Here is a 17071-nt window from a genome sequence, read left to right as displayed (position 1 = left end):
AGCAGGTTTTGTGTTATTTTCTCATTTTGCATCAGTTTTTAGCCTCACATCTGACTGACTTCTCTTTTTTTGGAACTCAGCAACATTTTTCCACATTTAGCTCAAAACCTTACAAAAACATGTTTTTTTAGTCATTTTTCACAACATTTACTAAAATATTTATAACTTTTTATGTTTAAAACACAACTGCTAACATAGCTGTGTTGCTAGGGATCACGTAGCATTATATACCATCTAGTCCAACTTCAGTAACCCTACAAAAGTCACTGCTGTCTAGTTTTCTGTTTTCAGAAATGTTACAGGCATAGCCCTTTAATGGTGAAGCCCTATGGGGAAAGTATTACAGGGTGTGGAAGGATGTGGGGGATGGTCCCTGGGTGTGTGAGTAGGGAAGAGAGGAAAGACAGGGGATCACGAGCAGCTACGGTAGAAACGAAAAGAGAAAAGCATTAAAAGTGTACATAATAACTCCGTGTACCACATAAAATCCGTTCAAAGTCAGTAAGTACAACCAGAATTCATACATAAGGTGCACTGTCAATTTTTGAAAAAATAAAAGGATTTTAAATGTGCCTTATAGTCTGAAAAATACAGTAATCTGCACATTTCAACTTTTTTCTCAAACCAGACTTATGACTTTTTTCTCAAAGTAATTACAACTTTAATTTCAAATTTCAAAGTGATCAACATTTTTTTAATTTGGCTCGAATACTCCTTCATATACAACACATTCAGTGAAACAGGGTGTCAGAAAAAAGGCAGTGATTAATACAGTCACTGCTGGCAACACAGATATCTAAGTTTCACACTCAAAGGAACTTTTCTGTTAGTTCCATTTTTGAAATCATTTTAAAGCACTTTTTAGAAAACCTCACATCTGGGAAATCGACTGCTCATTAGACATAATGAGAATGTAAGCTATCATAGAAACTTTAGAAAAAGTCAAAAAGATTGACTGAAAAAAGGTAAGCAATTCATTTTTGTTTTTAATTTTAAGACTTTCATGATAGTCAGCAGGTCATTAATTCTCTGTCTACAGAAGACTTTTGCTCTGAGTATTTCAGAAACATGAATTATGTTGGTTTCAGAAAGAATGCTTTAATCCGGAAACTTCCTCTTTTTTTCCTCTTGCATCATTTAATGTTTTAGACTTTCTGAAATGAAAGATGTATGTTTTTATATTATTTGCTTTTTTACAAAACTAAAAACATATGGGTCATTTATTTTAAAGATCATAATGAACTAGCCCTGATGTCACTGCTGAAACAAGTTTAATTTCTGTTATCTTATGTGAGTTTATTTGTTTATTTTGTTCTAAAATTAAATGTTACTGCTAATGGCTTACTTGCCTGACTTGTATACAGTGGATGTTTTATATATTTGAACTAAATGACACATATACATTTTTATTTTTTAAACTAATGCTGATTGTCCGATTTTTGTTAAAGTATATGATCTAAAATGTTTAATAATTCATATAATTATCAGTGTTGGGAACTTTTAAAATGTATTCCACTACAGATTACAGAATGCATGGACCAAAATGTAGTGTGTAACTTATTCTGTTAAGTTACGCAATGTGAGTAACATATTCTAAATGCTTTGGATTACTTGATATATTGTCATGCTTTTTGCAACTACATGAATGTACTATTGCTGTGTGATTTATTACACATTTATTTATTTATTTAGTGAAGGCTACTCTCCACCGAGTTGACATTGTTAGCTGGCATTTGCTGGGGTTAGTTCAGTCTGTTAGACTTGATTGATAGCATTAACAACCTGCTAACTCCAAATGATCATGTGCAGTTCTGAAAGCAATACCAACTAGATTTTTAAATTTTAATATAAAATGAGTAAGAGTAGGGTGGACATTAAGTAAGGCTGCACTTTTAGCAGTGATCTCATTTGGAACCTATTTCTGTATCAGTAATAGGTTTTCTTTCTGTCTGCTTTTAGAACTGCAGATGATTATTTGCAGCTAGCAGGTTGAAATGCAGCTTTCAGTAATTGTAATAAATCACACAGCAATAGTACATAGAAGATATTGAAGTGGCACATAACCCAGGTAGCTGCCACAACTAAAACAAGGTAGTTATAGTAGGCTAACGTTAGTTTTTTAAAAAGAACTTACTTCCAGATGTTCCTTGAGGTTGGAGGTGGAGTCTTTTGATGCTGAGAGCAGCTCGGTTGCTGGCAAACAGAGCCTGCATTGCATGGTCAGATTTTGCCCACCCCTTTCTTCTTTAAATGTGAAGTGGTGTTGGAATTTCAAAGTAAGAAATGCATTCCTGTATGTGCACTGCCGGCTCTATTGTGCTGGCTCCAGTCCATTAGTGATGTGCGAGTCATGAACGAATCATTCAGTACTCAAGAACCACTTAACTGACTTGTGAATCATAATTCACAATCCAAACTGACTCCTTCACTGACTCATCCCTGTTACTGTTAGCAAACTAATTTCATTAGTTGCATATGTGTAATTTCATATGTGCTTGCGCTACATATGACTTACTCCCCCCTCCCTCCTGGTTCTCAGCTGCTGAAACTCAGAGCATGTTACTGTGGAAGAGTCGCTCCTTCACCTGAGATGAAGTCTGATAGTCTGACTGACGCAATATAACATTCAGTCTACAATTTGTTTGTTTTGCAAAGATAATAAGCAGACTAAAGGAAAAAATATATGAACTCAGTTCCACCACTATAAAAAAAAAATATACAGTGTCTGACTCACATTCTGCTGCTGCAATTATGTAAGTAAAATCAGAATTTCACTAAATTATTTAGATGAGAAAATATATATTTGACATATTTGAGGAAAATAATAATAAAATAAAATACATAAAATAAGTGTTCCCTTTAGAAATCTTTTTTTTTCTCTTTTTTTGCTCTATAAAATAGGTGTTTTCTTTTTCAATCACTCATCTTAGCAGTAGGATTTACATGAAAAGAGAAACAAATTAAGTTTGAGTGAAAATGTACATTTTTTTCACTCTCTGGACTCAAATGACTCAAAAAAACATAAATTTTGGTGAGTGTCTCATTCAAACTCGAATCAGTAAAAAGAATCAAATTTACCATCACTAGAGTCTATTGTGTAACTGATGCCACCAACATTAATAAGGACTTGTACATTAGAGCCTCTTATTGCGTGTTTTGTTTGGGTTTCCGGCAATGTGTGGAATTACCAAAATTAGAGAGGGGATAGCCTAACATATGAAACATCAAAAGACCACAATCCATTTATTTCAACAAAGTAACTATTCTAATTATTACCTATCGAAGTAGTAACTATATCGGAATGCAATCACTCATATTTTGTATTTTAAATACATAACACAGGTACGTGTATTCCATTATTCCCCAACACTGATAATTATTTAGCCATATTATTTACTTTCCCAGAAACCCTCCAATACTGACTTGAAAAAAAAAATACATTTACTGAGTCACATCTGACGACTGCTTTCAGTTTAAACTGCAGATTTCATGTACGTCATATTTTCATGTTTTTCAGTCGACACATGAGTTTGTGTACTGTGGGCTTTTAGATTCACTCTAATGCTCAAACAAGAAATTAGAATTATAGAAAATGTTTGCTATTGTCACTTGGCTTTGTGGTTTGCAGTGGGGGGTGTGCCATTAACAGTTCAAACCAAAAACAACAAAAAAAATAGCTGTGATGTATCTCTTATATTATATTACATTTAACAAATTCTCTTTCAAGTTTTCAGTTTTTTGTGAAGATGTGACAAACAAAAGATTTTTGCACTTACGAATACTACAAAAACAATTTTTGTCTATTTTTTCCCAGACCTGCGACCATATGTTCTGGACACTCAGGTAAAGAGAGGGGCTGAGCTGTCAACTGATCACCACCTGGTGGTGAGTTGGATCAGGTGGCGGGGGAGGACACTGGACAGACCTGGTACACCTAAACGCGTAGTGAGGGTGTGCTGGGAACGTCTAGCAGAGGCCCCAGTCCGTGAGATCTTCAACGCACACCTCCGGCAGAGCTTCAACAGCATTCCGAGGGAGACTGGGGACATTGAGTCCGAATGGACCATGTTCAGCGTCTCCATTGCCGAAGCTGCTGCATTGAGCTGTGGCCGCAGGGTGGTTGGTGCCTGCCGTGGTGGTAATCCCCGAACCAAATGGTGGACACCAGAGGTAAAGGGAGCCACCAGGCTGAAGAAGGAGTCCTATCTGGCTTGGTTAGCCTGTGGGACTCCGGAGGCAGCTGACAGGTATCGACAGGCCAAGCAGAATGCGGCTCGGGCAGTGGCTGAAGCAAAAACTCGGGTGTGGGAGGAGTTCGGAGAGGCCATGAAAAAAGACTTTCGGACTGCCTCGAAGAGATTCTGGCAAACCGTCAGGCGTCTCAGGAGGGGAAAGCGGTGCTCTACCTGCACTGTGTATAGTGCTGGTGGAGCGCTGTTGACGTCGACTGAGAAAATTGTCAGGCGGTGGAAGAAATACTTCGAGGACCTCCTTAATCCCACTGACACGTCTTCCGAGGAGGAAGCAGAGTCTTGTTCGCGAGTGATGGGAGAAGGGAGCCGGAGATTGACAGACGGATTGGGGCTGCAGCTGCAGTAATGCGGACGCTGCACCGGTCCGTCGTGGTGAAGAGGGAGCTGAGTGTAAAAGCGAAGCTCTCAATTTACCGGTCGATCTACGTCCCTACCCTCACCTATGGCCACGAGCTGTGGGTAGTGACCGAAAGAACGAGATCGCGAATACAAGCGGCGGAAATGAGCTTCCTCCGAAGGGTGGCTGGCCTCTCCCTTAGAGATAGGGTGAGAAGTTCGGCCATCCGGGAGGGGCTCAGAGTAGAGCCGCTGCTGCTCCACATCGAAAGGAGTCAGCTGAGGTGGTTCGAGCATCTGACAAGGATGCCCCCTGGGCGCCTCCTGGGTGAGGTGTTCCAGGCATGTCCCACCGGGAGGAGGCCCCGGGGAAGACCCAGGACACGCTGGAGAGATTATATCTCTCGGCTGGCCTGGGAACGCCTTGGTATTCCCCTGGATAAGCTGGAGGAGGTGGCTGGGGAGAGGGAGGTCTGGGCCTCTTTGCTTAGGCTGCTGCCCCCGCGACCCGGCCTCGGATAAGCGGTTGAAGATGGATGGATGGATGGATGTTCAAGAGGAAGTAATTACACAAAGTAAACTAAATAATAATTATAATACCAGCAATTTTCAGGTGTAAGATGTCCAAATAATACAAGCTCAGATATTCATGCTTTTTCAATAATAAAACTGTCTTACATTTCATTGTGCATGTTTTGGGGCTCATTTTACAGATTCACCTAAAAACGTCACAGTTTCAGTCAGTCCCTCTGGTCCAGTACCAGAGAACAGCAATGTGACTCTGACCTGCAGCAGTAATGCCAACCCAGCAGTAGAAAACTACACCTGGTACAGACCTGATGGAGACCAGGAGACTTTTATTGGGACTGGAAGCTCTTTTAATGTTACTGTTTCAAAAGTCAAAAGTACATTTTTCTGCAAGGCTACAAATGCACTTGGATGTGAACGATTAAGCAACCTACAAATAGATGTTGAATATATGTATTGATTTTCCATGTTTACTCTTTACATATCACAACTAGAATTCCATTAATAGGATTGAAGGATGTACAATACATGAATTACTGCAATGAAACTAAAGCAGTAACTGCTCTTTGGGGTAGAGTTAAATAATGAGACTGACAATAATCATATTACAAGTAGTTAATTTAAGTATTGTTATTAAAATTAGGGATTTCTGACAGGCACAATATTAGGCACATAGTAAGAAGAACTAAAAAAAATTAACTTTCATCAAATTGCTCTAGAACTTGCATCAATAAATTAGTTAAAGATTTAAAGTTAAAGACAGAAGAAAAAATATTTTATTGGACATGAACAAAGTGTTCAGAAAGATACAAGCCAAGAAAAACAACTTGTCACTTTTTACTCTTCAGTTTCTGCTCAAGATTTAACCTTTATATTGGTGTGGTTTGCTCTCTGCTTTTACTTAGAGGTACAATATTGTGTTTTGCATTCAAGAGTATTTAATATTATTTTTTAAAATATCTTTCAGGGCACTACTGTATTACAGATATTTACACTTATTCTGTAAATAAAAGTGTCCTAACATTTAAGTGTGCATGTTCCTATATGCTCATTTTTTCAGATTCATCTAAAAACATCACAGTTTCAATCAGACCTTGGTACAGTGCGGATGGAAACCAGGAGACTTTTATTGGGACAGGAATGAATTTATCTATTAGAGTCTCCAAAGACAGGCGAATATTGTTTTGCAAAGCTGGAAATGAGATTGGAGTTGGACGTTCCAGCAGCATTCAAATTGAACTTCAGTGTAAATATCACATTTTACATCTCTTTAGCATGTTCTCTATCCACATCTAATTTGCATATACATTTGTATAATATTACGATTCAACAACAAAAAAGAAAAGAGAAAGAGGCAGACTAATTCAATGACAAAAATGACCTTTGTTTAGCCAGAGTAGGAGACAATATAAACAGAGTACAATGCCAAGAATCCAGCAAATGAGGAAAAACGGGTAATCTTAAAAACTGGCACAAGCACATCTGGACCAGACAGGACCAGACTGCAGCAAAGGAGAAAGCACTATATGCACAAAGGGTAATCAGTTAATGAAACACAGGAGGGTCACAAGATGCTCCCACAAAGATTCAAGACAGTTAATGAAGAAGAGACAAGTAAACTTAAGAGCACTACACAATTACTAAGATAAAGTTAGGAACCATAAAATACAAAAAGGGAAAATCAGACACAAAACTGAAGAAAGGAAATACAGAGAAGGAAAACAGAAATACTGAGCGAAATAAAAAACTCTAATACAAATAGAAACTGTAACTAAGAGAACTAAATACATGAAGATGAAGACGTGATAAAGTAACTACTAGCCAAACAGATAATGTTAACAATATATAAGAATTTAAAGTCCATAAACTCAAAACTGTGTGTGTGAAACCAAAGACCATAGCAGATCTGATACCAACAAGCAGCAATGTCACTCTGACATTCTGCAGTAATGCTGAGCAGTAAGAAAGTATTTGTGATGCAGCGCTAAAGATAACTGTGAAAACTGATGGGGAACAAACACATTTTATGAATCAAAGATATAAAGTTAATGTTTAGATGTTTGAAACCTTAGCCAGTGATACAGTGTACTCTACAGAGCCCACTAACAGATAATGTTAGGATTACATCTATGCTCCTCTGGGATTCACTTGCAATCAATTTCTTTGCAAGAAGTTTTAGATACCCTCTAATCCATATGAAGAAGGAATCTGTTACTTCAGTCCAGTTATAATAGACACACTAGGAGTTTCATAAAATGTATGTTGTGAGTTCAAACAAACCTTATTTTTTAAAGGCTACACAATTAATATACAGGTCTTTTTCTTTTTCTTTTTTTAAATTCAGTTCTGTATCCAGCAATAATATCCACTCTTGCACTGTTACTACATGTGTTTTTTATCAGGTAAGTAAACAACATGAGACTTTTTCAGAAAACCTTCACACTTTACTGTAACAGTAAACTCTATTTGTCCTGATTCTATTTGACTAAATGCTGATAATTACTTACTATTTTATTTTTTAGGGTTCAGAAGAGTCCCTGTAAAAATAAAGGTCACTTAACAGATGAAAACAACGCAGATGCAATGAGTCAGCCTCTAACTGAAGAAGGAAATGAGGCGCCTTAAGTTCCTGTTGACCAATGCTGATACTTTTGTAACTATACAGCAAGAAGTAGATTATCTTTACCACTGATATTTTCTATGTAATTGTAGGGACCAAACACAACAGAAGAGTGCATTTATGCAAACGCTGATGGACTGAGAGGGGCAGAAAATCTTTAACCTGCAAACCTCTCTGGACCAAGCAGCACTAACTTTCCAATCTCTGGGCCAAACCATGCAGAAGGAGGACGCAAAAAATCAGACAAGGGGATGAGTGCGAACTGATTTACTCTAATGTGAACTGGAAGATAAAGAGCCAGAAAAAGAAGGGTGAAAAGTCTTTGGACATGAATCCATCTGGCAGATCTTATTTGAAAGAGAAGTGCACGGTGAGGGGAGTTAACAGAAAGTTTGTGAGCAATGCAGTAGAAATGGGAGGCCTGTATGCTCAAGTGGAGCCTAGAAATATGAGGAAGGAAGTGGGGTGTGAATATGCGCAAGTCAAATTTAAAGAACAAAGCGCTATGCAAAAATAGATAAATAGTGCTGTGAAAAAATATTTACCCCATATTTCCTGATGTCTTGCTTTTTGCATATTGGTCACAGTTTGGAGTTTCAGAACATTAAACTAATCTTAATATTAGGAAAAAAAATAACTCAAGTAAATTCAAAAGGCACTTTTTATTAAAAAAAAAAAAAGTCCAAATCTATTAAAATGTTTTGATTATCTGAAACATTTTAATGTGACAAATGTGGAAGGAAAAAAGAAATCAGGAAGCAGACAAATACTTTTCATAACATAATGCAACCTTTTGCATTGTTGAGCTTACTACAAAATAAATAAATAGCTGGTCTGTTCTCTGGGTGTGTCCTTGACACGTAGTCACACTGTGGCAAAGACATTGAGCAATACAGTTACAATCCCTTTGTTCAGGCTTCTCTGGCACAGTATCTCAGACACTCCCTGAAATAGTCAAAGACTGGCTCACTACCAGGTGGCTACAACTGGTCCAAGGAGACCTGTTAGAAAAGCTGGGAGAAGATCTGGACATGCAGTTTGCATGCTTGAAATTTGGTGGTAATTCATTTTAATCTGATTAGCCTGCAACAAACGCATGGCTCTGAGCATGACCCAGCTATAGTCTAGCTTCATCTGGGATGTGATAATGCCTTCCTATGTTTGAATGCTCCAAATTCCAAGTAATAAAATGCAAAAATGTTTTAGTGGCCAACATGATGAAATCATTTTTGGAAAAATCTTCTGAAATAATTAAATAAAAAAAAGATTAAAATATTAAATAATTTAAATAATTTAAAATATAGAATATAACTGCACAAACATCTCAAACTTATCATTGTTTAGCTGTAGGCTATAAATATAATGAATGACACTTAAACATAAATAAAAGTGATTGATTTTTTTTTGTTTTTTCAATATATTATTTTGTCAAAGATTTTTTTTTTTAATTCAGTGCATCTGGGAGTTTTTTGTCTTTTGTTATGTTGCACTTGTGCTTTCAATTTCACTCGTGGATTTGCTCTTTCATATTCATAGAATGTATTCACATGCGAAGACACACTAGATATGGGGGTGATTGACGTCATTTCACTGACTAAATGTTCTTGGTTGCATTGCATTGGCTGATAATAATATTTGTTCATCACCTGATCTAACCTTATTTTGAGTTCCTACGTTCCTCCTTGTTGCATTATGAAAAGTGATGTATAAATATGTATGTAATCATTTTTCTAAGCACTTACATTAACACAGGAATCGGTCCAAATCCATCTAACCTTTGTCACACTGCTTTGGAGTTTAATGAACAACATGTGATGAAGTGTTTAGCAAACTGTAAATTCGGTGAAACAAGCAGAGCCCTTCTTTCTGAGTTTCTCACTTTCAGACTGACTGCCTTAAATGAGCACTGCAAGTTTCCTGTTTGAGGCTGAATAGCAGAGAGTGGCAGAGCAATTTAGGTTGTGGTCAAAAGGTGGACTTGAGAACAGAAACAGACTGGGACATCACAAACACAGTGAAGCAGCATCTCTCTTGCCAGGTACGTTTCTCACAAGATATAAAGATTGAACTTCCTTTCAGAAGATCTAAAGCTGTATTACTGATGTAAAGCCAAGTTTTATGCTTTGTTCAACCTGGAAGAACTTGAGGATTCTAGTGTAGAAAAATCAACTGTAGTACTATACACTTCCTCAGTAACTGATTTTGTGTTAGTGTATTATGACCGGTATTATAAATACAATGTTACAGCTGCTGCGTTTCAGAGGTTGAAAAGCCAAAGGTGACTTATCGGATGCTGTAAAGTGACTGCTGTCTTCATGGCCTCTGTTCATCTGCTTAGACTGCTGAGCTTGATGACTGGTAATAACGACCTGTTTCTGTCTTTAGTTCTGTTGCTGATAATGCTTTTAAACAGTTCATGCAATGTAAAATCAACTGTCAACGTAGAATGACTGCACCATATGAGTGAGAGAAAAACAATGGGAAAAAAACAACATAAAAGCTGCACAGGTTTTACGAAAATCTTATATCCATACTATTGGTATTACTGTATTATTTTCCTGTAGTAATACTTTTGGCTACTTTGATAATGTGAAAAAGTCATAATCGTGTAACCTCATCAAATTAATCTTTAGTAATTTTGCAGTAAAGGTAGGATATGTTCCTTAGAATTTGAAGACAGAAAGCAGAATACAGGAAGACAGAACATCCACTCATTTCATTTTTAATGAGTTGACAGCAATATTAGGCTGATTTCTGAGAAGTCACTGGTGGTTTTTTGTTATTTTTATAGGGTTGATGTTTCTTAGTGGTTAGCCAGCTTTCATAATAGTATCTCTCTGTGCATCAGAGTTTCTATTTGTGGGTCACCTATTTTATTTTATTATTCGTCAGCAAAGATATTATTACAACATTTTGTGGTTTTGTGATGTTTTTGATCTTCCCTTCTGCTCTCCTCTTCCTCTCACCCTTTTGAGGTACCTCAGTTCTCCAGCAGGTGAAAGGCTTCAGCGTTAGAGTACCCAAAACAGTTGTTGCTGATGAAGGAACCTGTGTTGTGGTGCCATGTCAGACAGAACCTTACGATCGAGTTATCTGGTACCAGTATCATAATCTAAAGTATCCTGTTGTTTATGATGGAGTTTATTCTTATAACGTGGAACAGCAGTTCAGAGGACGCACCAAAGTATCTGGCAACGCTGCAAAGGGAAACTGCACCCTGATGATTGACAATGTGAGCACAGCTGACCATAACCTACGTGTTTATGTGTGGATCAATCCAGACTCTCAGACAACTCAGACATTCCATGATCAAACTGTAACTATCAGTGTTGGTAAGTGAATATTGTCAAACTTCCATTTAAGTCAGACTGACCAATGTTACGTGCCAGTTTAGTTCAGTGGATGAGTGGGTGACTGGGCAACCACATGTGTTATAGAGCAGCACCCGGGTATGGGTATGAGGCCCTTTGCTGCATTTCTTCCCCTCTCACTCTCTCCTCCCTGCCTCCCTGTTCATCTCACTTTAATATCACCATAAAGGCAAAAAGCCAAAAAGTATTATTTAGAAAATGACCATGGTTGCAGGAGCTTAATAAAAAATATATATATATAAAAAAATTCTGTGAAAATGTAAATAAAAACAACTAAAAACTAGTTCTGACAGAATTTGGAAAACTCAAAATCTGTTACACATCCAAGAAACCCAGCACATAACACGGCTACTTGGTTTAAGTGTACAATAGCAATTTGCCATACAGTACATGTCATTTAGAAAATTCTAAATCTCAAGATATACAAGACATTTTTTTCTCTTTATTACGTTTTGTTTTTTGTTTTTTTTAACTTCTAGAAAGAAAAGCTCCCATAATCTACATACAGAAGAAAATGGTGGAAGGGGAGAATTTCCAGGCCAACTGCAGCATAATCTACTCTTGCCCTTTCTTACCTCCATCGCTTCAATGGAATGCAAACACACTTCTGGAAAACTACACTTTTGTGGATTTCCACATGGAAGTGCATGGCCAGTGGTTCTACCAAAAGACACTGCGAGGAGTAGCAACATATCTGATGCATAACAGGAGGATTCGCTGTTCGGCTAAGTTTAAAACCTTTACCATTGGAAGTGAAATGACACTCAACATTTTATGTGAGAAAAGCAATATGTGCTCTAAATACAGTAAATCGTAGACCTACATTTATTTATCTTAACAAACTGTCTTGTTGTTATGATTTCCTATATCCACAGATAAGCCTGTCACTGTTACAGTGAAAAAGGAAAAGAAAGTTGTGGTGGAAGGTGACAGCATCAACATTGAGTGTGTTGCTAATAGTAACCCACCACCACACAAATACTTATGGTTTATAAGACAATTAGACCAGCACAAGATCAAAAATTCAACTCAGAGTACAAAGCATTTCAACAACATTGCACGAGATACATCTCTGTCCTGCATGGCTCAAAATGCTTTTGGAGTGCAACAGTCCGTCTGGGTGGATCTGGATGTTCAGTGTAAGAAAAAAAGAAACACACACACACACACAACAACAACAACAAACCACAATAACATAATAAAAAAAGGCTATTCATCCTAGAAAATATATCAATATTTGTCATCTTAGCAGGGGTGTGGGAAAGGAATATTATATTTTGAATTGCATCGCTACAAGGAAACCAAATATCAATATTTTATTTATCCATCCATTCGCTTCCGCTTATCCTTTTCAGGGTCGCGGGGGGCACTGGAGCCTATCCCAGCTGTCATAGGGCGAAAGGCGGGGTACACCCTGGACAGGTCGCCAGTCTGTCGCAGGGCTAACACATAGGGACAGACAACCATTCACACTCGCATTCACTCGCACATTCACACCTAGTGACAATTTGGATTAATCAATTAACCTATCCCCACAAGCTGCATGTCTTTGGACGGTGGGAGGAAGCCGGAGTACCCGGAGAGAACCCACGCAAACACGGGGAGAACATGCAAACTCCACACAGAAAGACCCCGGCCTGATGGTGGAATTGAACTCAGGACCTTCTTGCTGTGCGGCAACAGTGCTAACCACCGTGCCACCGTGCGGGGAAAACAACATCAGAAGGACCCCAGCCTGAAGCAAAAAAACACCGAAACTTTGCGTCTTTACCAACTGTTAGTTTCTACGACACGCTTATCTTAGTGCTAAATATTTTATTTAATCAATTAAAACAATCTGGAAAGAATTAGAACAAGAAGTTTCAGCTCACACACCACCATCCAGAGATAACTTTAGACAAACAAGGGTATGTTAAATCAGCTCAACCGAAATAAGTGCCCAACACTGGACACACAATTTGATGAAGCTACTTCATATTTAAGAGCAAGTCAGTTGCTCAGTCATATGAGTAAAAATAGAATAGCAACCTCCTAGCGTCAGTCAAAAACACCAGTCCCTGTAAATTGAACTCTTTCGCGATGAGAGGAGGTGGAGAAAAGATAAACTCCAGTTATCTTATGAAATCCTACGTGCCAGCCACTCGAAATTCCAAACTGCTGCCAAAATGGTGGCTTTCCTATCAAAAATTATCCTGGCTAATGGTCACAATCCCCGAACGCTATTTAAAATTTTTAATTTAGTGGTCAATCCCTGCCCTGTTATGCCGCTGGTGTGCTCTCCTGCTCTTTGTGAACAATTTTTAAATCACTTCTTAGATAAAGTTTCATCTCTTAAGTCTTCACTTCCTTTAATGTCTAGCCCTGTTTGTAGCCCTGGTTGTTCGTCTACTTTCCATCAGTTTGAGCCCGTGTCACTCCTTACTCTTAAGCATTTAGTTGAACAACTGAACAATACTAATCCTATACATGATACCCTCCCATCTCGCATAGTTAAGGACTGCTTCGATGTAATTGGACCCAGTATTTTATCGCTATTGAATTCTTCCTTACTCTCTGGCTGGAATCACATTAATGATAAATTCCAGTCTGCCTTCAAACCACATCATAGCACTGAAACAGCGTTGCTTAGAGTCCTCAACGATCTTCTTCTAATTGCTGATACTGGACGCTCTGTGGCCCTAGTTTTATTGGATTTATCCTCGGCCTTCGATATGGTAGATCACAACATCTTATTAGCGAGGCTTGAGCATACTGTAGGCATTAAAGGTGTTGCCCTTGATTGGTTTAAATCATACCTCTCCAATAGGTCCTTCTCTGTCAACCTGGGCACTTGCTCTGTGTTGGGCCCTACTCTTATCTCACTGTATATGCTCCCTCTAAGTGCAATCTTTGAGAAATACCGCACCGCCTTTCACTGCTATGCTGATGATATACAGATCTACTTTGAACTAAATGATGATCTTGCTTTGTCCTTGCACTGCTTTCAAGAGTGCATGCGTAAGGTCAAAGATTGGCTCTTAGCAAACTCTCTTATCCTAAATGATAAGAAAACTGAAATTGCGGTATTTAGCAGCAACGTTCCTCATGGCCAACTTTGTGATGCCTTTGGTTCCCTTACCAGCTCCCTTTCTGACACTGTTAGCAATTTGGGCGTGTTGCTTGACAGCTCGTTCAAATTCGATAAACAAGTGTCTGCTGTAGTTAGATCTAGTTTCTACCAACTGCGTCTCATCTCTAAGGCTCGGCACTATGTTTCACATAAGGACCTGGAAAAGCTCATCCACGCCTTTGTGACTTCTAAGCTGGATTACTGCAATTCACTGTATTTCGGTCTTCATTCTGCCCTCCTTCATAGACTGCAGACAGTCCAAAATGCTGCGGCACGCATTCTGACCAGAGCTGGGAAGTTTGCCTGTATCACCCCTGTAAAGTAAAGTGTGTGTGTTAGTCCCCATAGGGAAATAGTTCCTCTGCATTTAACCCATTCACCCCCCAGTGAAGCAGTGGGCAGCCACCAATGTAGCGCCCGGGGAGCAGTGTTTAGGGACGGTACCTTGCTCAGGGGTACCTCAGGGTAGCCGTTCAGTGGAGTCAAACCCCCGACCTTCCGATCATGGGGCCACCACTCTACCTACTGAGCTATCCCCTGTTCTAGCTGGCCCATTAAATACCGCATCCAATTTAAAATACTGCTGCTTACGTTTAAAATTACCAACAACACAGCACCGAGCTACTTTAGCAAACTCCTTAAATCGTATGTTAACGATGTACGTTTTTCTTTTGTTAGCTTTGTATTTTACTTTAGGATGTCTTCAAAACTAACAACACAAAACCACATTTAGTGAGTCATGTTCCACAGTGGTTTTTTATTTAAACAGCAGCTTTTCATTTACATCGTATTTTAACGTTTTCTTACATTATCATGTTTCTAATTTAACTCACGAGCTTGTCGGAACTTTCAGATTCACTCTGAAGCTCGAACAAGAAAGTAGAATTGCAGTTTTATTTTAGACATTTGGCTTTGTGGTCTGTAATAAGAAGTTCTATTAATAGTTCAGCTAAAGTGCAAAATGACCTTTGATGTTTGATTTACGTAATATTACATTTAACACATTATCATAATACTCATTTTTAGATTCACCCAAAGATGTACAAATTTCCATCAGTCCTTCTGCTCCAATATTAGAAAACCAAAAAGTGACTCTGACCTGCAGCAGTAATGCCAACCCAGCAGTAGAAAACTACACCTGGTACAGAGCTGATGGAGACCTGGAGACTTTTATTGGGACTGGAAGCTCTTTTAATGTTACCGTTTCAAAAGTCAAAAGTACATTTTTCTGCAAGGCTACAAATGAACTTGGATTTAAACGATCAAGCAACCTACAAATAAATGTTCAATGTATGTATTAATTTTCCATATTTACTCTTTACATATCACAACTAGAATTCTATTAATAGGATTGAAGGATGTGCAATACATGAATTGTTGTAATGAAACTAAAGCAGTAACTGATCTTTGGGGTGGAGTTAAATAATGAGACTGACAATAATCACATTACAAGTATTTAATTTAAGTATTGGTTATTAAAATTAGGAATTCCTGACAGCCACATTGTTAGGCACATAGTAAGAAGAACTAAAAAAAATTCAAACTTTCTTCAAATAGCTCTAAATCTTTCATCAGTAAATCAGTTAAAGTTAAAGACAGAAGAAAAGGTGATTTCATTTGACATGAACAGAGTCTTCAGAAAGAAAAGCCAAGAAAAACAGCTTGTCATTTTTACTCTTCAGTTTCTGCTTAAGATGAAACCTTTATATTGGTGTGGTTTGCTCTCTGCTTTTAGAGGTACAATATTGTGTTTTGCACTCAAGAGTATTTAATATTATTTTAAAAAATATCTTTTGGGGTGCTAATGTATTACATATATTCACACTTACTCTGTAAATAAAACTGTCCTAACATTTCAGTCTGCATGTTTCTGTGCTCATTTTTTCAGATTCACCTAAAAACGTCACAGTTTCAGTCAGTCCTTCTGGTCCAGTACCAGAGAACAGCAACGTGACTCTAACCTGCAGCAGTAATGCCAACCCAGCAGTAGAAAAATACATGTGGTACAGAGCTGATAGAGACCAGGAAAATTATATTGGGACAGGAACTAGTTTAAGTACTAAAGTGTCCAGAGACAGACGAAGATTTTTCTGCAAAGCTGAAAATGAGATCGGGGTTGGACGTTCTAACCTGACTCACCTTGATGTTCTGTGTATGTATCACACAATTAAAATATTTTAAGGTTTAAGCATAACTTGAGCAGCTATAATATATGCATGGTATCATTATTCATTGCAGATTGTGAAACACAGTGTGGATTTTACAGTGGAGTCCTTCCTTGGGTCCTTGCTGGTGTGTTTTTCAGTGTCAGCGTGATCTGTGCAGCTTTCCTTTGGTATGTTTTAAAACTGGTTGTTGATTAAAACTAAAAGTCCTGCAGATGTTTCCATAAAATATTTTTCAATAATTGTTTTGTATTCTTCTAGCAAAGTACAAAAGAATGTGAAGCCACAAGAAGAGGACAGAACTTACATGTCACTGAATCGTAGAAATGTCGGCTCTTCAGAGTATGATGTCATTAACACAACTCCAAAGTGACCTTCACTGATCCTTCAGAATATATCTAATTTTGTTTTATTTTGTGTTTCCAGAGAAATAATTCTCAGTCACACTTCTCTTTATTAAATGCATTTAATAGCCACTGAGCGCTTATTCATCAGTTTTTTAAAGGGTGCTGGATAATATGTTCATTTTGCTTTCGATGTGAAAAAGCTGGGGCAGGGACATGATTATCAGTAGGTCACATAAGCTTTTAACAGCACTACACATCTACACGGCTGCTCTTTTCTACGTTTACGAGAAAGACCTTGAATAGTTAAGATGCCTTGTCAGACCAGCCACATATTAGTTTCCT

General features: G+C 38.0%; 1 long non-coding RNA gene across 1 annotated transcript; it reads left to right on the top strand.

Moving 5' to 3' along the window:
- The first annotated feature begins 15936 nt into the window (after window positions 1–15936).
- Window positions 15937–16754, top strand: LOC146699035 (uncharacterized). The gene is made up of 3 exons (XR_014922754.1): window positions 15937–16369; window positions 16456–16552; window positions 16644–16754. It is a non-coding gene; the product is annotated as an uncharacterized LOC146699035 (long non-coding RNA).
- Window positions 16755–17071: the final 317 nt, after the last annotated feature.

This window comes from Copadichromis virginalis, linkage group LG11 (genome assembly GCF_057382275.1).
Source record: "Copadichromis virginalis isolate Kocher_CV1m ecotype Utaka linkage group LG11, C_Virginalis_male_GT1.1, whole genome shotgun sequence".
NCBI classification, from domain to species: Eukaryota; Metazoa; Chordata; class Actinopteri; order Cichliformes; family Cichlidae; genus Copadichromis; species Copadichromis virginalis.
Note: the sequence above shows the minus strand (reverse complement) of the source record. Positions and strands in the feature narration are given on the sequence as shown.